At 45.6% G+C, this 26378-nt stretch overlaps 2 protein-coding genes across 5 annotated transcripts in view; one reads left to right on the top strand and one right to left on the bottom strand.

Moving 5' to 3' along the window:
- Window positions 1-26378, bottom strand: part of LOC311524837 (uncharacterized protein) — a 208916-nt gene that overhangs the window by 23312 nt on the left and 159226 nt on the right. The window lies entirely within an intron of this gene.
- Window positions 1-26378, top strand: part of FGF1 (fibroblast growth factor 1) — a 68088-nt gene that overhangs the window by 3575 nt on the left and 38135 nt on the right. Inside the window, exons 2-3 of one of the 3 annotated variants that reach the window (XM_084636379.1) lie at window positions 325-538; window positions 19454-19533. The gene's annotated coding sequence lies outside the window, so the exon portion shown is untranslated. Of the gene's footprint in view, window positions 1-261; window positions 539-19453; window positions 19534-26378 lie in introns of all 3 variants that reach the window. The other 2 variants (XM_084636377.1, XM_084636378.1) reach the window with 2 other exon arrangements.

The raw sequence follows: 26378 nt of genomic DNA, 5'->3' as shown, positions 1-26378 counted from the left end.
AGTCCTGCTGCAGTGCTGGCTGACTGCTGGCAGCTCCGCATGCAGATCAAACAGGTCACTTGCTCCCCTTTACTTGTCCTCTTGTCTGTCAGGTGACCGGCTCACATTTATTTTTAAGCTCTGTCATCTTGTGGTATGGTGTGTGTGTATGTGTGTGTTACCGCCTATCAATACACAAGGCCCTGAGGCCGAAAGCAGCTGAAGCGTTAGAATAACCCAGCTGCCTCCAGTTCATACAGAGCTTTTTCGTTTCCCTGCTAGTACCCCCTTTGGAATGATTTAAACAACCTGATGTGCATGTTGCGGCTTGTCGCCTCTCCGCAGAGCTGCAGGAGCAAGGGAACAGGGAAATCCCCAGCATCGAGGGAGAACTGCCGCAGCAGCAGAGTGGAACTGCACAAGCGTCCAGCGGAGGTGAAACCTGAAGCACTGCTGACACTCCTCCTTTCCAGTGCGACAGCAGCGGTGTTCCCTGCCTGAGGCAAACACAAGTCCCAGAGCTGCCAGCCACCCCTCTCTCAGGAGCACTGTGCTGCAGGTAAGCTACTACCATCCCCTGGGAGAATCATAGACAAGGCTGAAGGGTGAGGATGCAGAGTGATGTGTGTGGAGGGGAGAGATGGAGGAGAAAGGTTCCAGTAGATGATGCTGTGATTCCTGTAAGTGCTGCAGGCTCTCAGGAATAACAACATCTGAAAATTTCCAGTGCTCCGTCTTCGTTTATAAACGGCAGAGACTGTGGTCCCCCAGCATACTCCTCCTCATACTTCACATTTTTATAGCACACATTCCATCGCAAAGCCTGACTACGGCCGGGAAGCATGCAGCCACCTCTGGAGGGAAGAAGCAGACAGCATGCTGTACAGGACTGGGGCTGGGGGTATTCTGGCCAAGTATGGATCAGTAAACCACCCCAGTGCTTACAAAAAGCATCCGGGGACCTTTAAAGGCCACTCAGAATAGACAGGACCATGATCTCATCTGAACGCCACACACAGAAGGCAATTTATCTAGCCCAGGAGGAGGGAAATTGATCCGGTCAGGACTACAAGTAGTTCCTGTGAGTCAGCCTGTTTCAGCACTGATGCTTATACCAGGAAGTCATCATCTCCGATAACAAGGGCCAGGCTGAAGCGTCAGAGTGAGATTCTCAAAAGGGCCTATGTGAGTTAGGACCACAAGCCCTCTTGAAAATCACTGGCACTTCTGCGCACTTTTGAAAATCACAGCTGATTTTGTAGTGGAGTGGAGCCACCTGCCCCAGCTGGGCAAAATGCTTCCTGGAGCTCTCACGGGCACAAGGGGGCAGGTCCTTTTCACCCCTTTTACACAGGGGCAGCATGGGTTTTCCTTATGGCTGGTGTAATAAATGATTCTGTCAGGGGCACCGTTTCAGATTTTTTGTTGGGGGGGGAGAGCAACTTTAACCATGATTCCAGGGGCTACTTAGACTACTCTAGGTTTTTTTTGCTGATAATAACTTAGAAATTAGTTGACAGGAGCACTGTATCTCATTCTTATGTAAAGAAAGAAAACGATATACACAAACACCAATTAAAGGTATATTTTAGGATTACTTGTAAGTGTACAACAGAAAAACCACATCTGAAAAGTGAAATTTTTCCAGCCTCCATCCGTGTGTGTGTCAATGAGGGACTGTTTCAACTCAAGAACTGGCACCGTGAGCTAATAAATTTCCCACTGAGGTGAAGAACACTATGAGGTGATGGATTATGGAATTTGTAGGATCAGGCTCGGTAAAATCAGCAAGATGAACATTTACATGATTGCCAGATTTCTACTGCATTACTCGCTCAAAGTCACTTAATAACTAGCGCAAAAATAGCCCTATTTATTGAAACAACGTTGTTGTTTTTAACAACGTATCGGGCTATACCTTTAAAAAAAATCACCATCTATTCTAGAGTGTAATTAAATGATGGATGTTAGTAGCATGGATCTATAATGAACAAATTTTGGCAGCCAAATCTTACAAATTGTTCAGATTGGCTTGGGTTTATGTTCACAGAAAGGTTTATACAAATAGTTATGATAAATCCAAAGGATTAAGTTGGAAGGAGGTTCCTAGTGTGTTACTGTAAGGATTGGTGAGAGTAAATATCACCTCAATGAAATTCATAGATGGCACTCAGGTTTGTGAGACTCTGCCACACTCTCAGAAATGTTAAAGAATTAGAACAACAGGAGATAAGAATATTTACCAGCTGGAAGAGAAGGAGCTGCAGCAGACAGCTGCTTGAGGGCAGCAGTTGAGGGCCAGTAGCTCCTCAAAATGTATCTGGGAAAAAGGTCCTAGAAAAGTGCAAACCCACTCTTGGGAGATTTAGTGAAATCTAGGCATTCACAGAGGAATCCATGTTTCTGCATCACAGCCTATGGACCTGACCTGACCCCCTGTAGGCAAAGGAAAGACTCCCACAGACAAGTAAGACTAAATAGTAGAATAACTGACCACACTGGGGTACTGCCATTCATTACAAAATTAGAGAGTTAGAAAAAAGTTGTGAACATTTTAAGTGTTATTTAAACAATATTTTGGTGGCAGCAGCTCATGCTTGTTTCTTCACCGCAGTGAAAGATTACAGGTGGTCATCCATTCTGCAGCACTGCTCTTGCAGCCTGAAACTTCCAAAGCTGGGCTGGCTGTGAGGATAATTATCCCCTGAATGTGCCTCAGGCAGCAGCCCCCTGCCCTGACTGAGCAGCCCCCATCTCTACTGGTGTCACAAAGGGTTGCTCCTGCCTTTTTAACATGTCAGCTTGTGAAGGTGAGGGCCAGATCATGTTGCAATCTGCAGCAAGCATCTTCAGACCTTCCTGCCACCACTCCTTCCGCGTGTTTGTTTAAGGAATGAAAAAATGCTGCAGAGACTCCCAGCTCACTGTTGGCTCTGCCAGATACTCCTCCGCATTCTTGTTTGCTGAGCAAAGAATAAGCCAGTCAGTGGCGGGGGGAGAGGTGCGAGTGGCTCCCAGCAGGTGGTACAAAACTTGGGCTGGCAGGGGGGCAGGAGCCTCCTTAAATGGCACCCCTGGACTCCGCCGCCGTCCGTTCATTTCTGAGCAGCTGGTGTCCTTCGGCATGCTACCAGGCAGCAGTCGCTATACTCCAGAGCGCGCAGGTGCTGGATCTGTGGCCAACTCCTACAAAGTGGGTGTGGGCTGAGGGAGGGTCACTTGTGCAGCTGTGCAGGGGCCGGCCACAATTAATAGCATTAATTAATTAACTGTTTAATAATTAACACTGAGAAGGATTTTCCAATGTCAGGTCCTGAGTTCCGGGAGGGAGGCAGGCGGACATGAGTAAGAGTCTGGGGTTGGAGCAGAAAGGCCATGGAATACAAGGTCAAGAGAAGAACATGGGCAAACTCACAGCGTAACACAGAAGAGACCACAGGGCTGGACAAAAGAGAACAGTGGAAATAGGACAGAGAAAGGCGGAGCAGGGAAGAGATACTACTCATCAAGGGAAGGGGAGATGAGAAGCAAGAGAATGAAAATGTGAAGTGAGAGGAAAATAAAGTGGAGACAGATCGAATGTGACAGAGCTGGCGGGGTCGGGGGGGGTTGGAAGAAAGGAAAAGTGAGAGAGACTAGTTTATGGTGAGTGAGTTTGACAGTTTTTCTCTGCACTTCCCTGGCAGAGACCCTGTCTCTGCATATTTTGTGATGAGATGGGGTGGCTATTTGGCACACGGAGGTTGTTGATGAATATTGCAGGCTGCTCTGGATTCAGTAGTTAAGTAAATAGGGGAAAGGACAAAGAAAATAACAAGCTTCACCAGAATGCACACTTAGTGGGGACTTAGCTGCTGCAGAAATGTCCCTTGAAACACTTTTCCCCCAGTGTTAGTAACTCCACATGCACTCCAGTCTAAGGAGCTGGGTTCTATTTCTCCCGCAGCAGAGAGATGATGGCGGCAAAAACATTCTTCCCTCCCCCATTCTTTTGTTGCTAAAATCCATTACATTTGGGCTGCAGGGTCCCCTAAACATGATCTTTTTGGCCCTTCCCAAACTCCTAAGCCAGTCCAGACCAAGCTGCAGCAGCACAATGAGACAAAGCAAAAAAATGGTTTAGCCAATCCTGCTTCATCAGTGCAACCTGGGTAGCCTGGAAGTCTTATAACCCTTGGAAGGGTCACCTATGAGGAGTACACAGAATCTACTGACAAGCAAAGGTATAAATTTTAATTGCTTTCAAAGGGCAAGACTCTTGTTGGTGATGATAAGGCAGCACAGTGCTTAACTGTTTTCCCTGTAATATTGGGTTAGATCCTCTTCCTCCAGCCACATAAATATGATTCAGCCGTTCAGAATACAGACTGAATATGTGGCATGGAGTAAACCTAAATCGACTTTGGATCCACCAAACCCTCCAGCCAAACATATAAACTTTGGAGTCTCCTGGACAGACTTTTGTTCCCAGCCTCACCCCTGCCCCTGGGATAGATTCTCCCTCCCATCCTCTCTAAATGGACTCTGGCCTGCCTCCCACTCCTGAGCCCTTGCTCTTCCTCCCAAATGAAGGAGTTCAGCAAACAGCTGGCTGCATCTTCTTCCATTTCTTTATTCCATATCAGTAAGGCTACAATTTAGTCATGGGTATTTTTAGTAAAAGTCATGGACAGGTTACACGGCCCGTGACCTGTCCATGACTTATACTATAAATACCCATAATTAAATCTTGGGATGGCCACTCCTGTAGGGGGCGCACCCCGGGGGGAGCTGGAGCCAGTGGCACCAACTGTCGGGGGCCGCTGGAGCGGCCACTGTTGGGTGGTCACCGGGGCGAGCTGCCCAGGGCCACCCGAGCAGCGGCTGGTGCGGCTGTCCCCGGAGCCACCTGAGCAGCTGTCCTCATTATATGTCACATTCTGTCCTTATGTTAACATTAACCGTGTTTTTAATGGTCTAACAAGTCTTTATCCAGTGCCCACACCATGATATCTGAGTACCCTTGAAATTGCAGCCTCTTGTACTACAGGAATTCAAACCCACTGCTACCCTGTTGTTAGCCTTTGATATTTCGTATTTATGATTTCACTCCCATGATGGGAAGCTGGTGTCCCCAAAATAACGAGAGAGCAAATCAGTCAGCACTGGGCCACTAGTCCCAGGACCACTGAGAAGAGCTGGGCGGGATAAACAGAACGTGCCTCTGAATGCAACGTTTTAAAAGGATTAGGTCAACCATTGCTAATACTATTTGTCTGTGTGAAACAGTGTGTGTTTAATTGGAACCTCCAGCATTCAGACTCAGGCTGTCTCTGCTTTATTTGAGTTTGGCACTGAATGCCCTGGGGTAAAATTGCCTTTCCGGTAATGCACATGGCAGAGTCTGTGCTGTTCTCTTGTTAAACCAACTGCTGTGTCTAGCTTTGTGCTGAAATCACATAGCTGGGCTACCCTGGCTGATCCCCGCATTCCTCCCACCCACACCCGATTGCTCCTGGGTTATTAGTGTGTGCTACGTGAGCTACCTCTAAAGTGTCATTCCTGCGGCGCTGCAATAGACTCCCTCTCACTGGATGCAGAACTAAGCAGAGTTAACGGTGTAGATGAAACACGTGGTGGTACTGGGGCTGATGGATAGCTCAGGGGAGTGCTATTGGGGCATGGAGCTGGTCACCTTTAGAGTACGTGCTCCAGGGCAATTGTTACCCTGATGGCTATTTGCTTTCATCATCTATCAAATGTGGTGGGCTCTGTCAAGTCCATAGTGGATAAGCATCTGTACCACAATTGGTCCCTTGGTAGAAGGGCTAACAACCGAATGGATCTGGAATGGAAACTATCCTTCTTTATTTTTGGGGGGGGGGCCGGGGGCTGTCAGTCTCTAATTAAGATTGTCAGCTCTTTGTGGAAGGAACTGTCTCTCCTTATGTGTTTGTTCACTACCTAGCACTATGGGGCCCCAAGCGCAGTTGTGGCCTCTAGGTGCCACCCTAATACAAATAATAACTTCCCCAAAGTTTGCGGATGTTGAGACCTGCTGGTTGGGGTCAGACCTCTCTCTAATCTCCACCCTTCCTCACAGCCTCGCTTGCTTTGCAACCCCCACCCCCTCCAGAAAGAGGCACATCTTTTTTTTTTCAGTGTGAGTTTCTGTGGAATTCTGTAATTGTGTGTGGTGATTAGAAGAAAAATATTAAAATAACATCAAAGACCCCAAAGCAGTCACCATTCGGTGGGAGGATGCAACGTTTGAATAGCATATAGCAGTCCAGAAACAATTGAGACTCTTAGCCAGCTGAATCTTCAGGGGTCAGTATGTAATTACCCAAATTACCTAAATTTGGAATTTTATCAAGGTACTACTGAGCCCAACACCCCCACCCTTATGAAAAGTGCTCTGAGACCTGTTATTACCACAAGTGGTCAGGACCTAAGGTTTATGTCTCATTTAGAAGTGGCTCTGGGCAGTTAGCACATCTGGTATGAAGGCTTTCCTACAACTCTTTCCAACACCCACAAACGCTCGAGATGGATAGCATGCTATAGTGATGCCAGACTCAGGAGAAAACAGCTCTCCTGTGATAGTCTCGTTTCCTGCTAAATGGAAATAATACCATAATATCAGTTCCTATAACACACATATTCCCATGAATTTGTTCTATATAAACTATTTCCTCCTCTTGATTCATTCACACTTCATACAGCAGCTGTATTGAAATTCAGGGATATCATTGCAAATGCATCTCACACTGAAAGTTTTCCTGAAGTTCTTTCACTAGGTGGAGAGCCAGGCTTGTGCCATTCCTTAAGGCAAACTGAAAGACCTGAGTGCAGAGTTCTGAGTTTCTTCTGCAACAGTTGATGTCATCGCTGACACCTAAAACTGAGGGAGGAGTTGCACAAGGTGTTAGTGACGGCGACTCCTATTATTGGCAAACATGACACCATCAACTTGTGGCTTGGCCAGTCCGGTGGGCATGGGAGGATCTGGGTCTCAACAGTTTAGGTTTTAAAAGAGATAATGCATACAAGTTATACCCCACCCATCTATTCTGTTAATGAAAAAGGAACTTAATTCACTTTTTAAAAGAGAAGCTTTCAGTTCATCTTTAAGCTCTGGTGTAATGGTTCGAGTGTTGTGAAAGATGCCCCTTCACCCTCCTATTGCAGTAGGATCAACACCCTGTGTTTGTTTACGAGGCTCGTGTTTCAAGGACACAAGGGTGGCACGACTTCCACTGGTGGCCCACATTTTGAATGTATCTGGGGTGATTTACTTTAGCCCAAAAGGGACTCCTAATAAATAATTTCACATTGCCAATTTTCAACTAGAGCCTGGTTTACCGTCTCGGAGGGATTATGCAGAGCACTAGAAATATGACTTTAGAAGCTGGCTCTCCTCATGTATTTTAAATGTTTCACTGGATGTGACATGTACGGATAGAGTAATGGGGTACAGTGGAACCTGTACAAGAGGTCACCTACCCTGATTAGGCAACTTCCTGTCTTCAGAGACCACTCCACAGCCCCCCTAAATGGACTGAGTACAACTCTGCTCTACCTTTATTAGCCGCCCACCACTACTAAACAACTTACTTGTTTTGCAGCAGTGGTCAGGTGTGGGGTCTTATTGTGCTGTACAAACACAAAGGAAACCAACCCCCCTCAAAGGGCTTACAGTCTCATTTATGTTATCCCATGGGAAAGCAAGTATCATAAAATTACACCTGCTGCATATAGTAACATTTCCCAACATAAGCCATGCATGAATCTAAACCAGGGAGGGGCAGAGCTCCTATGGTTTGGTGTGGGATAAGTAAGCACCTGACTGTGCATCCCAATTGTCCAAATGGCTGGAGGGTCAGATCCTAACAAGGTGTCAGTCGATAAAACTCCATTTAACCCCTGAGAAGACAATGTCACTGGAAGCAGAATAGGCTTTGTGGCAAGATTTCCACTGCCTCCAGTCAGGCTGGACGTAGCCCAAAAAAAGAGCCTTATGTGGACTCTTCAGCCCATTATGGATGAAACCCACAAGTGCAGAAGCCTCAAGAAAAAGAAAAATAACCTTTACTAAATTTTAGTGGAAATGTTTCAAACCTCCAAAAAAAACCCCAATACTTTGTGTTGTGAGGGCTGGGTGCTGGTTTCCCTTTGGTCCAATGAGTCTTATTGTATCAAAACCAGTCAATTGCTGTGTAATATAACTATTATTATTAAGTATTAAGCATCTTAAAGTATTGGGCTGGGGAATCCTAGCATGTTTGGCCAAATTCAGGCATATATATGCTGAAGAATAAAAATTACTCAGGGGGAGAATTGAGAACCTCCAGGCACACAAAAGTGAGTAATACTGTGTGCCTTCCAGCCTGGATAGAGAGATCAAAGGGGAGGATGGGTGCAGCCCTACAATGAGTTTTACTATGCAAGTTAAAAATAAAAATATCACAGAAAGGCAGAAGCATGAATAGTTTGTTTCTTCCAGATTCCATATAGAGGTAAATGGCACACAGTGAATCCCCTCTGTCAGTCTGCAGGTGCAGAATGCCCAGCCTGCAGGGGAGTGAGACTGGAAACTGGACCAACATACAGCTGATAATTTTTAAGATATTAAACTAAAAATCAGTTATTGATTCCTGGTTAAAAAGTTGACTTTTGAGTTTTTTTAATTATTCCTCTAAAGATAGGCTTATTTATGACGTACATTTGTTTTTGCAGTTGAAGATTGTGATGTCTCTTTAAAAATGCTTTTTCATGCCTTTTCCTGCATATTTTTCCTTGTACAAATAATACAGGCTTCTTGAGAAAGGGATAAAAGTAGTTTGGTTGAATCTCTGTGTGACGGGTTGGACCCCCCGCCCTTTGAGGGTGCCACCTGATGTATTGGGATTTCATGGAGTCTGCCGGCTCCACTACCCTGGGCTGCCTCTCCCTGTTTTGCTGAATTAGGCTCTCCGGCCTCCGGCAGCACGCCCGTACACACACACACACACACACACGTAAGGACGCACCAGCTGTAGAATCACACAGAGTCTGCAAACAGCTGTCTATGAGAAGACTCAGCTAGGAAATCGCCCAGTGCTCAAGTGCAGCTCCCCCCGGAAAGTGCATCCAAAATAATATTGTCTTGCGCTGTACAGAAATCTATACAACATAAGCTCATAAATTCGCCCCCTCCCTCAATGTGGAGGAAGATATGCACAACTTCTTGCCTCCCCCCAGTTAGAAATTGCACAAACTGGGTTTAATAATAAAAAAACCAAGTTTGTTAACTATAAAGGACATATTTTAAGTGATTATAAGGGATAGGAAACAGAACAAAGCAGATTACCAAGCAAATAAAACAAAATATGCATACTAAGCTTAAGATCTTAAAGAGACTGGTTTCAAGAAGCAATTTCTCACCCTAAATGTTGTTTTAGGCAAGTTGCAGAGTTTCTGTAGCTTAAAGTTCCAGTTATTTCTCTTTACAGACTAGACTCCTGTCTTAGTCTGGACTCAGCCCTTGCCTTTCCCACCACTCAGTTCCTTTGTCTCTTCAGGTACTTTCAGCAGTCTTTCTTCTTGGGCAGGAAGGCAATGGAGAAGAGTCTTGTTTGCCTTACTCCCCAGCCTTAAATAAGATTTACTTAAGGTGGAAATCTTTTGGTTCCCAGTCTTGACCTCCACCTTAGATGGTGTTTACTACCAGGTGACAGGACCACCTGACGTAGTAGTGTCACAGCTACATACCAGGACGCCTTTTAGGAATGAGAGAGATTAGTATCTTCAAAGTCTTTTTTCTTCCTAATGGCCCATCAAGGCTGATGGCCTGCTGTCTGGGAGGGTGTTTCCCAAGTATAGACCTAGTTGTAATTGTTACAGAGTCAATATTCCTAACTTTAGATACAGAAATGGTACATGCATACAAATGGGATAATCACATTCAGTAAATTATAACCATTCCAATGATACCCTACAAGACTCATCTTGCATAAAATATATCTCAGTTTGCCATCTCCATATCAGAAGCATATTTCCATAATGAAGATGGGGTGTAATGTCACATTCTGCATCTAAAGAAGAATCCAATCCAACTTCCACTGAGTCCAGTGAGACCTGGATTCAGCCCAAAGTGTGTCAATCCCTATGTGAGATAGGCAAAGTGACACATCTTCTGAAATGACTCAAAGAATTTCTTTAGAAGGGACTGTATTTCCCTCTTATAATGAGCCCGCTCTTACATTAGAGGGATGGAATTCCCCTAGTCTAAATTTCCCACTCAGCATGGTGCATTAATTTAAATACAGATACATTCTATTCTTTAGCCCAGGCAAAATTTAAAACTACCAGTTCTGATGATTTCTCCTACCACAGATCACCAGCAGAACAGGGGTCATGGTGGTTCGTATACCACAGCAAACATATCACCCACACACTCATTTTGGGGAAAGAACGTTCATCAGCTTGTGGCATCATGGTCCAGTCAGTAGAACTGACGAAGTGGGAGTTCACCCATGAAAGCTCATGCTCCAGTATGTCTGTTAGTCTATAAGGTGCCGCGGGTCTCTTTGCCGCTTTCATTAGAACGGAAGGCTGGGAGTGAGGAGAGCGTAGTTGTGTTCCCAGGTCTGCCACTGCCTCACTATGTGACGCATTGGACACATCACGTAACCTTTCTGTGTCTCAATTTTCCCATCCATAAAACAAAGATAATCCCCACATTTACAATTTGTGGGAGTATAAAATGTTATACTTGATTATATATGTTTATTCAATGACCTGGGTGCCAAAGAGTAATCAAACCTTTCTGAAAGAGTGTTTATAATCTGCTTGTAGTCTGTGTCAAGTATTCTAAGTGAGCTACATTTGCATAAGAGGAGAGAAATACAAGTAAATCCCTCATGACTATAATCACTATAGAATTTGTGACCTTACCTTAGTCAAACACGTTCTCCTGATTACTTTCCTATTTAGAGCTCTCATTTCTACCTAAACTGCATCAGAGGTGTCAAGTTTGACAAGTTACATTTGCTGCAGGTTTTAAACCTCCAAGATGGGTGGGAAGAGGAAACAGTCTTTTTCCTGAGCGGTTCAAGACTGGACTAGCTCAAGGTGCTTCAGGTCAGAATTAAGGTGTATTGGCAGAGCTCTGTGTGTGAGTTTACACAGCACCTGTCAGCACTGAGATCCTGAGTCTGGCTACCAGCCATTGCTTTCCGTACTCCTTTTTCATGAGCATTAGAACTCATTCACAGACGTTAGCAGAAACAAAAATATTAGTAAAGCAAAAATGGTGTGAAATGAGTGTCTGTGACTGGCCAGCCCTGGAATCTGAAGTCTTCACAGAACATGTACAGCACAGGAAATGACATTCCAAACATTGCCCCACGGACATGACACAGCCCTGACCTGGGTGGGCCCCCTGCCCCCTCCCGTAGAGCTGAGAAGGAAGTGTTATTATCTCCATTGGTGAAATGGGGAACTAAAGGCAGAGAGAGTTTAAATGACAAGTCCAAGGTCACATAAGAAGTCTGGCAGAGCTGGAAATTGAGCCCCAGTCTCCTGGGTCCAGGCCAAAGCCTCAGACGCAAGATTATCCTTACAAGTTCATCTCTGGATCAGAACTCTGTCACTCAGGACACACTGTCACCGGAAATAAGCCTAAGAACAGATGTCTGATGGGGTCTGTGTGTGTTTAGGTTTGAGAGACAGAGAGAAACTCAGAGCCCTGAGAGACCACTATTAACATGTAGCATTTATACTATACTTTACATCATCTGAAAGCTGTGCAAACGTCGCAGTAACCCTGACTAGCTGTAAGTTTATTTGAAGTTTTCAAACAAGAAGAGTTCATTAAGGAAGCATAAGCAAATTAAATTGAGTACACAGAGGATGAAGAACATTCCTCAGACTAAAACAGTCTGTCTGCAAGCTCTGTGCCACATAGCCATCCTCCTATCAGAATGAGGCGGGGCCTTTGACTGGCTGGTTGTCTAGAGAAGGGACGTCTAGAGACACTTGGCATTATCCAATCATGTCATAAGGCAAAAAGCAAACCCCCAGTCCAGGGAACCCAAACACACTCATATTAGCCTTTCCCTAACTGAGAATATATTTTCCAAAGAACGGACAGAGAAGTCCACTTCTGTGGACCTTGCACATTACTGCGAAGTGGAATGACTTTGAAGTCAATGGATCTATAAGCCATACTGTATATTGCACCAGGGTCCAGTGATTAATTAATGGGGACATTTTTGTAAGAGTAAATTTTTGAAAGTGCATGTAAGTTATTATGGTTAGAATTCGGGATGAAAGTCTGGGGCTGTTTTTATTTTATACAGACTTGAATATCCATGGTAGACATCTGTCTGCATAGAAGTGCATGTTTTTTTTTAAACCAGCACAGAACTAGGAGACAGGAATGGGTGCACTGTAATCACACCTCTGCAATCACAGCTCTGCCACTGACTTTCTGTGGGGCATTGGGCAAGACCACTAACCTTGCCTCAGTGTCTCCATCTGTTAAATGGGGAAGATACCTGTTAGATAGAGTACTTCACAATAGTGTTAGTTAATATTGTTGACCTTACTTCCAAAACCAGTGTGTCTATTCTAATGCAGGTGTCACATCTTTCAGTGTAGCAGATGCCAGGGCTGTGCAGGTCAGCTTCCCAGTGGAAGAGAAATCTGGAATCTGGCTATATTTAAAAGTGTAATTTGCTTTATTTATACATATACACCAGTCCTGAAATGAGATGCTCAAACAGCATGCAGGCAATCCCTTCTTTCAGGAATCTCAGCCCAGCAGCAATGCGTAGTTCCCAGGGAACAACTCTGCCTCAAAAACTGACTAATCAGAGACCACAGCAGAGAAAAATTCTCCCGCAGTGCACACAGCAACCTATACCCAGAACCTTGTGTAATCAAGGAACGACCACCACAACCAGTATTTCTTCCAAGACTAAAAACTTGCTCACATGCTAAGATAAACAACTTGTGAAACTCTGTAACAGCATCATCTGGTGATGCCTCAGTTTCTCCATCTATTAAACGAGGAAGATAACTATTAGGTACAGTACCTCATAGTAGTGTTGTGCACCATAGTTAGTTAATATTTATAAAGCCCTTTGAAGATGCAAATAGCTATACGCAGTTAGTGTTAAGTATTATTATTTTATCACTGTGTATCAGCTTTACAGAAGCTTGCAGTCCAATTTGAGAGTCTGGCCTATGTCCTTTTGGTTTAACAAGGTGGCAAAACACACTTTTCTAAGTCTTATCTAATAAAAAAAAGTAATATTTGAAACCCCCTTGCCCTCCTGTTTGCTTTCTCCATCTAGATTAAACAAAACCTCATGCTTCTCTGCGTATAGTGTGTTATCCAAGCTCCCCCTCAATTTGTGCCCTTCCTTTCTTGGCTCCAGACACGACTGTTTTTGTAAAGAGTGGGTGGGATGATTCCAAGTCTGCTCCAGGCCTCCTGAAGAGCCTTCAGCAGAAACAGGACAGAGCTGGGAAGAAGAGCATGAAGAATAGCATGAAGGCTGGAGAACAGAAATGGTGACTGGGGTCATTGCATGGCAAGACCAACACAACAGTCCAGACTGCTCACTGTATATGTGAACGAGGCATCCGCTCAAAGAAATTAGTTTTGGTAACTGCAGAAGAAGTAAAAGGAACGCCTTCTTCATGCAGCAAATCTGTGACTGTCTGCTGGAAGTCACTTAGGCCTGGTCTACACTTGCGGGGGAGATTGATCTAAATTATGCAACTTTACATGAATAATGTAGATGAAGTCGACGTACTTAGATCTACTTACCACGGTGTCTTCACTGCGGTAAGTCGACTGCTGACACTCCCCCGTCGACTCTGCCTGCGCCTCTCACTCCGGTGGAGTACCGGAGTCGACGGGAGAGCGCTCAGTGGTCGATTTATCATGTCTTCACTAGACGTGATAAATCGACCCCTGCTGGATCAATCGCTCCGGAGATAAGTGTAGACTGTGGATGGGTTTAAGATAGGGTGAGTAACTTCAGGTCACTAGCAAGTGTCATTATTGCTTCCTTTCAATTTAAACATCATACAAGATGCTTATCCCAATCTCTATGCTTCTAGACATCCATTATAATTACAATTTAGAGCACTAAAAGCAGAAAATCGGCAGCAAGTTCTCTCTCCTCCTCCATCACACCCTAAAAGATGGAGTCAGCAAGAAACAAGGGAATTACCATGTTAATTTTTCCAGGCGAAGCTCATGGTAATGATATCTCGTGCTTCAGTGCATAAGATGATTGTCACAAGGGTCAGGAAGAGATTGGCACAATTGGTCAAGCACATTGTGGAGGTGGAGAGAGGGAGAAACTGGTGAAAGTCTGACAGCTGTCATCTTGGGAATCAGGGACCTACAGGCTAAAAACATGAGGCTTACAGAGTTAAAGAGTCAGGCTCTGTAGCTGGGGACTGCAATAGACTCACATCCTCTATGGATCAGGGACGTATAACATGCCCTTGAGCAGTGAGTTATAAAGGTGGGTACCATGTAGTTTCATCAGAAAAACAGACAGCTCTCTTTAAGAGACATAAACCTTAAAAAAATATTGCTGAGGAAATTAACACAAGAACAGCCCAAATCAAGGAAAGAAACGATCAGCTCTAAAAAAGGAGGAAGTGGAGTTTGCAGTAGAGAGAGATCTGGTCTGCAGAAATTTGGATCTGACCTTCTCCAAGGACTGGGAGTATTTGGATCCTGAGATTTCATTTAGTACCACCTTTAGTTCGTAGCTTCGGGTATATGCTGCTGCGTGACCTGATCCAGCAAGCATCCAAGACAAAAGAGGCAGGCAGTCGAACAAACACCCAGTAGATTTTAGAGCTTCGGTTCAGCTGTTTACCTGGGCTGTGTAGGGTACGGAGCAAGAGGACACTGTTTTTTAAAAAAAAATTGGCAGTTTATAGCTCTGCCCTGCCTGTATGCCACTGAGCCGGTTAGGTGGCTGTTTTATTTAACTTGCCATTTCCACCCTCTTGGAATAAGGACGCTTGTGATGAGATGGCTGGCCAGTACAGTCAGCAGACATGCCACCAGCTCTTATGCTAAACATGAGTAATTTGAGTTTAATGGCTAATCCTCATGACAAAGATTAGAAAAGAAGCAAAAAAGGTAATTGGCACTAGCTGGAGGTCGAATACGACTGGTACGGGGTACAGTACTAGCTGAACACAGTCTTGTCAGAACTATGAGCCAGCCTCAGTCTCAACACTGGCACCACTGGTTTGACGGCAGCGGAGTGAAACTGGAGGTGAATTTGGCCCCATTTGACTATCTTCCTAAACTTGGTTCCTCCCTCAACCTTCCATCCAAAGATTTGCAATTTGCCTGCAACAGCCTAGTGACTTGGAGCATGAATGACTCTGGAAATTCTTTTGCTTAAAAATAAAGTCTAGTTTGTGCCTGCCTTTCCTTAATTTAGACTTGTTCTTTCCTTCCGAGGCTAGAAATCTGAGAGTCATCCTTGACCTTGGACTCTTTTCTTCCCACATCTCCTTGGTCAGTAAATCTGACTGTCCCACCTCCAGATTAACATTGCCAGAATCCACCCTCATACTGATCTTGCTTTTGCTGAAACCCTTATTCAGGCCTTCAGTGCTTCCTGGCTTGACTATTACAACTCCCTCTTCTAAGTCACTACTCTCTAAACTGCAGGTGCACCAGGATGCTGTGGCGAAAGTGCTTCCTTGCCACGGAAGTGAAACCATCATACTCCTCTGCTAGAAACCATTGCTGCCTTTCTAGATATCTCTGACCCAGCTCAAAACTGACCTCATGGTTTACAAAACTATCCAAGACCTCTCCACATCCTTCCTCTCTGACCTTATACATCAACCTACTCCTTCATGCACTTATTCCTCACTTTGTCTTCTCTGCCCCTCCCTTTGACTTGGTGAGTGTGGGAGTCACTCATCTGCCTGTGCTGATCCATCCATCTGGAAATGTCTCCCTCCAACCAAGTGCTGACTCACTTCATCTCTTAAAATCTTACCATAAATCCTTCCCTTTCTCTTTAGCATACAATTGGTGTGCTCTCGCTCTCTCTGAAGTGTACTGTGTATTAAGGATGCTATATAAAATTTAAAGGTTTTTGGACCAAATTTACATCTGGCCAGCTGTACTACATCATTTGGCATTATTCACACTCCACTGGTTAGCATTTCCAGCAGATTGGGGCTGCCCTGACTCAGCCTCACAAGGTTATAAGCAGAGGGAGGTCTGATTCCCCCTTACTTCCTTGCGTGCACTCCTTAGACCTGGGGGCCAAGTGAGTAGGGACAAGCAGGCGTTGTGAAGCCACTATTCCCTGAGCAGGTGGGCTTGGCTCTGACCCTCATGCATGGGCCATTGCTGTTGAATCATCACAGCTGGCTATCCATCTAAACCAGGGGTGGGCAAACTTTTTGGCCCGAGGGCCACATCTGGGTGGGGAAATTGCATGCAGGGCCATGAGTGTAGGGCTGGGGTAGGGGGTTGGGGTGTGGGAGGGGGTGCGCTGTGCAGGAAAGGGCTCAGGGCAAGGGGTTGGGGCAGAGGAGGGGTGCAGGCTGTACAAGGGGGCTCAGGGAAGGGAGTTGGGGTGCAGGGGGGTGCACAGTGAAGGAGGGGGCTCAGGACAGTGGTGCAGGGAGGGGTGTAGGAGGGGGCTCAGGGCAGGGGTTTGGGGTGCAGGAGGGGTTCAGAGTGTGGACTCCAGCCTGGCACCACTTACCTGGAGTGGCTCCAGGGTGGCAGCAGCACGCACCGGGGCCAGGGCAGGTTCACTGCCTGCCTGCCCTGGCCCCGGCCCTTCCCCGCTCCAGGAAGCAGCCAGAACCACATCCTTGGGGAAGGGAGGGCAGAGAGCTCTGCATGCTGCCCTTGCCTGTGGGTACCTCCCCCCGAAGCTCCCATTGGCCACGGTTCCCCATTCCTGGCCAATGGGAGCTTTGGGGGAGGTACCCACAGGTGAGGGCAGCGTGCAGAGCCCTCTGCCCCCCCTTCCCCAGGGGCCGCAGAGACATGGTGCCGGCCACTTCTAGGAGTGGCGCAGCACCCATGGTGCCACGGGGGTGGTCATCCCGCGGGCCAGATCCAAAGCCCCGAGAGGCTGGATCTGGCCCGCAGGCTGTAGGTTGCCCACCCCTGATCTAAACTGAATGGGGTGAGGAGAGGGGTAGTAACTCGCTGTTGGCAAAGGCCACCAGCAGGCTTCTACACCACGGAGCAAGGTGGTAGCAGTATATAAGGGGGGCTTGTCTGAAGCACATTTCCTTCTCCACACTGATGATGGTTGGCACTGCTACACATCATCACTTAAAGGGTGCATCAGCACCACCTAGCCCTTAATCTTGACAAGACATACTCACAAAATCTTAAGAGCCAAACCACAGGCTGTTCCTTCAGGAGTTTTTGTTCTCTGCTGCTTCAGAGGAAGGTTACCCCCCACACCATGGCAATGAGTGAATATAACTGCAATTTCTAGAGATCAGGAAACTATCCACTCCTTTTAAGCCCAGCTACAGCATTCAACTCATTTACACCCTCTGTTCTCCTCAATAGTAGCATGCCCCACAGATCCCTGGCATGCTCTGAGAAGGATTTCCTTGTATCTTTACCAGGCGTATGAGCGACCCCCACGCACGCCTGAGTAGGAAGTGGTCTGAGTTGCTGTGTTATCTAGATTCTAGAATTCAGTGGCTACAATATATTATATACCAGCTGATTCACAATGTTAAGAGGAGACCAGCTAAGTTTCTCAGCTCAGTATGTCCCATTAAAAGTTGTTGAGACCCCAGTCATTAGGTAGGTAGACAAAGAACAGCAGTCTGAGAGGCACCAGTTTGTAAGGCAGTCTTCCAACTAAACTCACCATCACTTGTTTATAATTAGCCTGGGGGCAGGCCTTGAATGATATGCTGGCCCCATTCTGCCATTTGTTTTCTTGGCTCCGAAAACGAAGGCGAGAGTATTTAGTTATTAGTCCATTCTCTTCACCCATAGGTTCATAGCCCACATTCTCCATGGGTACGAAAGGGGAGATCTTCATTCCGACATACACATAACTAATACGCCATTCCAAACAGACCAGTCTGTGTCTCAAGGAAAGATCAAATCCAGCTTTCTGCATACTGCTTATGTCGGATACAATTTACAATCCATAAAGCCCCCTGAAGGTGATGCCCATTTCTGGAGATCAATGCAAACTGGTTTGTTTAGCATTCTGCACATCTGGCACCCCCAAATACTGGCTGGGAAAGCCACCTCTTACCCCACTACCTGAAAAAGCTTGGGGTAGATGCTTTGCTGATAAATACCGGGGCTTTTGGTTCCTTTTTAAAAACATGTAACCGAGTAACTTAAAAACGTGTAACTTGAGTGTCATATGTGGTTGTGTTTAGCACCCTGACGTGTGCCCTTTATATGAGTCCCTCCACTCCAGCCTATCCCTCATCCCTGTATACCAGTACAAATAGGCAAGGACTTTACATTATTTATACATGGGTGATATTCAGCCCTAGGTACAGCATAAGTCTATGCACCACTTCAGTCTCACTTAAACCTTGTTTTTGAGGATTTACGTAGGACGTAAATGGTGTATTGGCCTTATGTGGGCCCTCTGCACAGCGGAGAATTTCATCCATATATAAAACTGGACATTCTGAATGAACTGTCATAAACGAATAGTGGATTACAGTGGACAAGAAGCTGGATAACAGTCAACAGTGTGCCCTTGTTGCCAAGAAGACTAATGGCATATTGGGCTGCATTAGTGGGAGCATTGCCAGCAGATTGAGGGAAGTGATTATTCTCTTCTATTAGGCACTGGTGAGGCCAGTATTGCGTCCAGTTTTGGGGCCCCCATTACAGAAAGGATGTGGACAAATTAGAGAGAGTCCAGTGGAGGGCAACGAAAATTATTAGGGGGCTGGGGCACATGACTTATGAGGAGAGGCTGAGGGAACTGGGCTTATTTAGTCTGCAGAATAGAAAAGTGAGGGGGAATTTGATAGCAGCCTTCAGCTACCTGAAGGGGGGGTTCCAAAGAGGATGGAGCTAGGCTGTCCTCAGTGGTGGCAGACGGCAGAACAAGGAGCAATGGTCTCAAGTTGCAGTGGGGGAGGTCTAGGTTGGGTATTAGGAAACCTTATTTCAATAGGAGAGTGGTGAAGCATTGGAATGCTTTACCTAAGGAGGTGGTGGAATCTCCATCCCTAGAGGTTTTTAAGGCCCAGCTGGGATGATTTAGTTGGGTTTGGTCCTGCTTTGAGCAGGGGCTTGGACTAGATGACCAACCTAATCTTCTATGATTCTATGAACTAGCCTATCAGGAACTGCAGACTGTGTCATTTGTCAGTCAAAAGGTAATTTCCCCTAGATTTACCGCTTGTCTGGCACATTTTATCCACAGAACTCAATAAGCTTTACTAAAGGGAATTAATCATCACTGTCCCCATTTTACAGATGGAGAAATTGAGGCACAGACAGGTTAAGTGACTTGCTCAAGGCCACAGAAAGGAAAAACCAAGTACAGGATCAAACAGGTACCTTATTTATTTGCAAGGAGGTCTTGGATTCGAACTGACTCATTAGTAAAACTGGCTGAATAATGGGAAAAACTATTCACAAATAATAAAACAACTGTGAACTTTCACAAAGGAATTATTCACAAGGAATTATTAGACTAACTCTAGTCATAGGTATGAACAATCTCAGTATGGGTCATATAATATACAGGCTGGAGACAGACAAAACTGGTGTAAGTTAAACTTTTGTGAAGCTCTTGAGCTGTTTTGGTGGACCACAAATCTACCTGTGTTTATGACACTTGTTTTTCCTGTAGTTTAAACCTATGTTTGTCTTTTAAAAGATGATTCCTCCTTCTTCATAGCACCGATCCCTTCTCCCAGATAGATTGTAAGCTCATCAGGACAAAGAACGTGTCCTACCTATGATTGTAATGCACTTATATTTATACACAACTTTAACTATTTTTCATTAGGCTCTTTCCCCTCCCTGATCCTTTTTTCACAATACAGTTAGAGTTTGTGTCAGCTTTCAGAATCATGATACTGGAAAGAATTCAACATTAAGCAAAAGCAGTGTCCCCATCCCTAATACACACCAATGAGTGTCGCTTTGGAGAATTTCTGAATATCCAAGGACACACTTAATTCTAAAATGGAAGCTTATTTTCCTGGAACACACTCTTTACTCAGATGGGTAGCTATAACAGTGAGTATGCATGCGCTCGTTTGCATCGAGCTAGACATCCACAAAAAACTCCGAACCAGTAGAAACGATTGCTGAAAGGATGCAGATACTGGAGAAATATGAATTTAGAAGCTAACGATTCATTCAGTGGCACTTTGCAATTAACTTTGTGAACCCTAGTGATTGAGTGTGGGTGTGTATCATTCTCATTTGCACTTTTTACAAGCAAAGCTCCCACAATTATATATTCACTTTTGATAGCACATTTACTGTATCTTAGTAGTAGAAGAAAAAAGAAAATAGTAGTAGAAGAAAATTCTCTGGCACTGAAGTGGCTTTTCCTTCCTGCCTTCATATGGACCTTAAACATTGTTACAGGATGAAGGGCTGGGTGGATCCTTATCAAAAGTTAGCTATGTACTCGCACTGTTATACCATTAATGCCTTATTTCTCAGGTACAGTTATCCTGCAGTGCCTGCAAATTTAGCTAGGAGCGCCCTCTTCTGGGGTTTTATTCAACTGCTACCATGGTCACACCAATAAAATTGCTGAATATCATCAGGAGTTCTCTCCTATTCTAACTTTAATTTTTCTTATTTCAAACATAATATAGTCTATCAGCCAACCCTCTCTCCTTCTAGGTTATTTTTAAATTTTGTATTACACTTTCAAGCTCTCTGGAGGGATTGCGTATTTACAGATCTTTCCCCAGTGATAGGTAGTGTTATATTTGTTTAGGTTTTTTGTTTGGAGTGTTTAATGTCCGAAACTAATTGGGGAGGGGAGGAGATAAATCCTAATTTTCAGAACACTGGAGATTTCTTTTTCACTGCTGTTTTTCCCTTTCGGCTCCCCACTTTACTGCTGACTGTCAGAAGCAACCGTAAACTGTCAGCTTGAGCAGAAGTGCTAGAAATACTAAGGGTGCCAGTATGTGGTTTGGATCAAGCTCTTCCCTTCCTACCTGGCTCTGTGAATAGATGATGTTAATGCCCTAAAACTGCCACCATTTTCAAGGTAAAAGATGTATTTACCAGGATGTGAAGGCTGTTGCCAAATGCCATTTTGAAATCTCTCACTCAATTGCCAGTGAAAGCTCATAGCAATAAATAAACACTGCTTAGAGCTCCGTGGAGAAAAAGCAAGTCTCCTAACAAACATTAGTTTAGTTTCCCAATAGAACAGTAGGTAATAGCAACACTTTGCACCTACATGCAGCCCTAAATGGCTTGTGAGCTGCCTGTTTAAGAGAACCACCCTCCCCCACCTCTGCTATACAGCTGGATCCCTCTGGCTTTAGTGGGGGGCGACTGGCAGGGCATCTTCCATGAGTGGCCTTGAATTTTAGAACTTGCCCCGGGTGAGTTGGACATGAATGGCCTGAACTGGGTGACCTTCACACCATGTTGCAAAACTTCTCTCTTTTGTCCTGCTCTTGGGAAGTGGGGTGGGGATTAGGGACTGATCTTCCATTGTCCTAGTTATTTTCATCATGACTGTATTGTGAGGTGAAGCCACTGGATTTAGTTAAATAATGTGGCTTGATGTTTATATTTTTGTGTGAATGTGTGGTTCTAATATTATGCTTAGGTAAATGAGAGCCTATGAGAGCCTATGAGAAGTGTTTTTTAAATGGGAAATCAATTGAAATAAATATAAGGCCATTACCTGAAGAACACAACCTATGTTATAAACATTTAACGAAGTCTCAAAACCCTGTAGAGCCAGGCATTCTTATACCCCTTTCTATAACACAGTCTAAGGCACAGCGTTGTTAATTCATATCACATGCCTAAGGTCACACAGCAAGGGCTACAATTGTGACATGCAGTTCTTTGCTGTGTCACTAGGCCACATTGCCACCCAGGGCTCTTTCTCACGTACAAGGTTATAAGCAACAGCACTGTCTAAAAGGTATGTCTACACTACGAAATTAGGTCGAATTTATAGAAGTTGGTTTTGTAGAAAGCGTTTTTATACAGTTGATTGTGTGTGTCCCCACACAAATCCTCTAAGTGCATGTAGTCGGCAGAGTGTGTCCACAGTACTGAGGCAACTGTTGACTTCCAGAGCATTGCACTGTGGGTAGCTATCCCACAGTTCCTGCAGTCTCCGCCGCCCATTTGAATTCTGGGTAGAAATCCCAATGCCTGCTGGGGCTAAAACATTGTCGCGGGTGGTTCTGGGTACATATCGTCAGGCCCCCCTTCCCTCCCTCCTTCCGTGAAAGCAAGGGCAGACAATCGTTTTGCGCCTTTTTTCTCAAGTTACCTGTACAGTTGCCATACCACGGCAAGCTTGGAGCCCGCTCAGCTAACCGTCACCATACGTCTCCTGCGTGCTGGCAAAAACGGTACTGCATTGCTACACAGCAGCAGTTTATTGCTTTTGGCAGCAGACAGTGCAGTATGACTGGTAGCTGTCATCGACGTAGTCCTGGGTGCTCTTTTTAATCACCCTCGATGAGGTCAGGGGCACCTGGGCAAACATGGGAGTGACTCAGCCAGGTCATTTCCCTTTTAAGTTTCGTCTCATGGCGATTGAGTCCTACCAGCAGTGCACTGTCTTTTAATCAGCAGCCAGCAGAAGACGATGGCCAGCAGTCATACTGCACCATCTTCTGCCAAGCACCCAGGAGATGATGATGGCTAGCAGTCATACTGCACAGTCTGCTGCCAGCAAGATGTATAAAAATAGATGAAGTGGATCAAAACAAGAAATAGACCAGATTTATTTTGTATTCATTTTCTTCTCCCTTCCTCCGTGAAATCAACGGCCTGCTAAACCCAGTTTTGAGTTCTATCCTTGAGGTTTTGAGTTCTATCCTTGAGGGGGCCATTCTGTTTCTCACAAAGCCACCCCCTTTATTGATTTTAATTCCCTGTAAGCCATGTCGTCAGTCGCCCCTCCCTCCGTCAGAGCAACGGCAGACAATCGTTCTGCACCTTTTTTCTGTGCAAACACCACACCACGGCAAGCATGAGGCCCACTCAGATCATTTTGGCAATTAGGAGCACATTAAACACTACACGCATTATCCAGCAGTATATGCAGCACCAGAACCTGGCAAAGCGATACCGGGTGAGTAAGCGACGTCAGCGCGGTGACGAAAGTGATGAGGACATGGACACAGACTTCTCTCAAAGCACGGGCCCTGGCAATGTGGGCATCATGGTGCTAATGGGGCAGGTTCATGCAGTGGAACACTGATTCTGGGCTCAGGAAACAAGCACAGACTGGTGGGACTGCATAGTGTTGCAGGTCTGGGACGATTCCCAGTGGCTGCGAAACTTTTGCATGCGTAAGGGCACTTTCATGGAACTTTGTGACTTGCTTTCCCCTGCCCCAAGGTGCAAGAAAACCAAGATGAGAGCAGCCCTCACAGTTGAGAAGTGAGTGGCAATAGCCCTGTGGAAGCTTGCAACACCAGACAGCTACCAGTCAGTCGGGAATCAATTTGGAGTGGGAAAATCTACTCTGGTGGCTGCTGTGATGCAAGTAGCCAACACAATCAAAGATCTGCTGATATCAAGGGTAGTGACCCTGGGAAATGTGCAGGTCATAGTGGATGGCTTTTCTGCAATGGGATTCCCTAACTGTGGTGGGGCCATAGACGGAACCCATATCCCTATCTTGGCACCAGAACACCAAGCCGGCGAGTACATAAACCGCAAGGGGTACTTTTCAATAGTGCTGCAAGCACTGGTGGATCACAAGGGACGTTTCACCATCATCAGCGTGGGATGGCCGGGAAAGGTACATGACGCTCGCATCTTCAGGAACTCTGGTCTGTTTCAAAAGCTGCAGGAAGGGACTTTATTCCCAGACCAGAAAATAACTGTTGGTGATGTTGAAGTGCCTATAGTTAAACTTGGGGACCCAGCCTACCCCTTAATGCCATGGCTCATGAAGCCGTACACAGGCAGCCTGGACAGTAGTCAGGAACTGTTCAAGTACAGGCTGAGCAAGTGCAGAATGGTGGTAGAATGTGCACTTGGACATTTAAAAGTGCGCTGGCGCAGTTTACTGAGTCGGTTAGACCTCAGCGAAACCAATATTCCCACTGTTATTACTGCTTGCTGTGCGCTCCACAATATCTGTGAGAGTAAGGGGGAGATGTTTATGGTGGGGAGGGAAGTTGAGGTAAATCGTCTGGCTGCTGGTTACGCACAGCCAGACACCAGGGCGGTTAGAAGAGCACAGGAGGGCACGGTGCGCATCAGAGAAGCTTTGAAAACCAGTTTCATGACTGGCCTGGCTGCGGTGTGAAAGTTCTGTTTGTTTCTCCTTGATGAAACCCCCCACCCCTTGGTTCACTCTACTTCCCTGTAAGCTAACTATCCTCCCCTCCTCCCTTTGATCACCGCTTGCAGAGGCAACAAAGTCATTGTTGCTTCACATTCATGCATTCTTTATTAATTCATCACACAAATAGGGGGATAACTATCAAGGTAGCCCAGGAGGGGTGGTGGAGGAGGGAAGCACAAGGCCACACAGCACTTTAAAAGTTTAAAACTTTAAAACTTATTGAATGCCAGCCTTCTGTTGCTTGGGCAATCCTCTGGGGTGGAGTGGCTATGTGGCCGGAGGCCCCCCCACCGCGTTCTTGGGTGTCTAGGTGAGGAGGCTTTGGAACTTGGGGAGGAGGGCAGTTGGTTACACAGTGGCTGTAGCGGCGGTCTGTGCTCCTGTTGCCTTTCCTGCAGCTCAACCATATGCTGGAGCATATTAGTTTGATCCTCCAGCAGCCTCAGCATTGAATCCTGCCTCCTCTCATCATGCTGCTGCCACCTTTCAGCTTCAGCCCTCTCTTCAGCCTGCCACTTACTCTCTTCAGCCCGCCACCTCTCCTCCTGGTCATTTTGTGCTTTCCTGCACTCTGACATTGTCTGCCTCCACGCATTTGTCTGTGCTCTGTGAGTTTTCTGGTAGGCTTGCCTCAGCTCCTTAAGTTTCACGCGGCACTGCTTTTGGTCCCTGTTATGGCCTCTGTCCTTCATGCCCTGGGAGATTTTGACAAATGTTCTGGGATTTCGAAAACTGGAACATAGTTCTGATAGCACGGATTCCTCTCCCCATACAGCGATCAGATCCTGTACCTCCCGTTTGGTCCATGCTGGAGCTCTTTTGCGATTCTGGGACTCCATCATGGTCAGCTCTGCTGATGAGCTCTGCATGGTCAACTCTGCTGATGAGCTCTGCATAGTCACCTGCAGCTTGCCACGCTGGCCAAACAGGAAATTGAAATTCAAAAGTTCACGGACCTTTTCCTATCTACCTGGCCAGTGCATCTGAGTTGAGAGTGCTGTCGAGAGAGGTCACAATGGAGCACTCTGGGATAGCTCCCAGAGGCCAATACCGTCTAATTGTGTCCACAGTACCCCAAATTTACCCCGGCAAGGCCGATTTCAGTGCTAATCCCCTTGTCGGGGGTGGAGTAAGGAAATTGATTTTAAGAACCCTTTCAGTCGAAAAAAGGGCTTTGGTGTGTGGACGGGTGCAGGGTTAAATCGATTTAACGCTGCTAAATTCGACCTCAACTCCTAGTGTAGACCAAGGCTAACTAGAGCACCTTTCTCACTGGCTCTTTCTCTTACAATCTCACTCATTGTCCAGGGCATATGCACTGGTTTCTCTTGAATATAACTTGGAGTGATTTGGGGCTAGAGCTGTATGTGTTTATAGTTATGGAATCAGCTTTCCATTTACATTAAGAAAGCTGAAACTTTCTCTGTTTTAAATCAGGATTGAAGAGGTGGGTCTGAAATATAAAGCGCCTGAGCATTTTTTGAGTAGGGCTCTGTATAAAAATATTTGCATATTAGGACTGTAATTCCTCAAGTGTTCAAAACTGGATACTGCTCATTTACTACTTGCTTTTTGTGAGGCTTTGTTTTATTTGGTTAGAGGGTTGAGAAGGGGTCATTCAGCCTTTTGAAAAATACGATCCTCTTCTGCTTTGGTATGAAAATTGAGACTACACAAATGAAAATAGCACCAGTGTTTCAAACGGGGCACTGTTTTGCTTGGAGTCAGTGCAAGAGCAGCTGCATGATTCTGTTTGCGTGCAGCCTGTGGTTTATATGACCTTTTTCGCTAACTTTGTCACATGAAGGCTCGACACAGCGTGTACCTCTTTAGAGCTTCAGATCCCCTTCTTGGTGTGTTCATGTC

The sequence above is a fragment of the Lepidochelys olivacea genome (assembly GCF_965140295.1).
Source record: "Lepidochelys olivacea isolate rLepOli2 genome assembly, chromosome: 8".
Classification (NCBI taxonomy): domain Eukaryota; kingdom Metazoa; phylum Chordata; order Testudines; family Cheloniidae; genus Lepidochelys; species Lepidochelys olivacea.
This window is presented reverse-complemented; position numbering and strand designations above follow the sequence as displayed.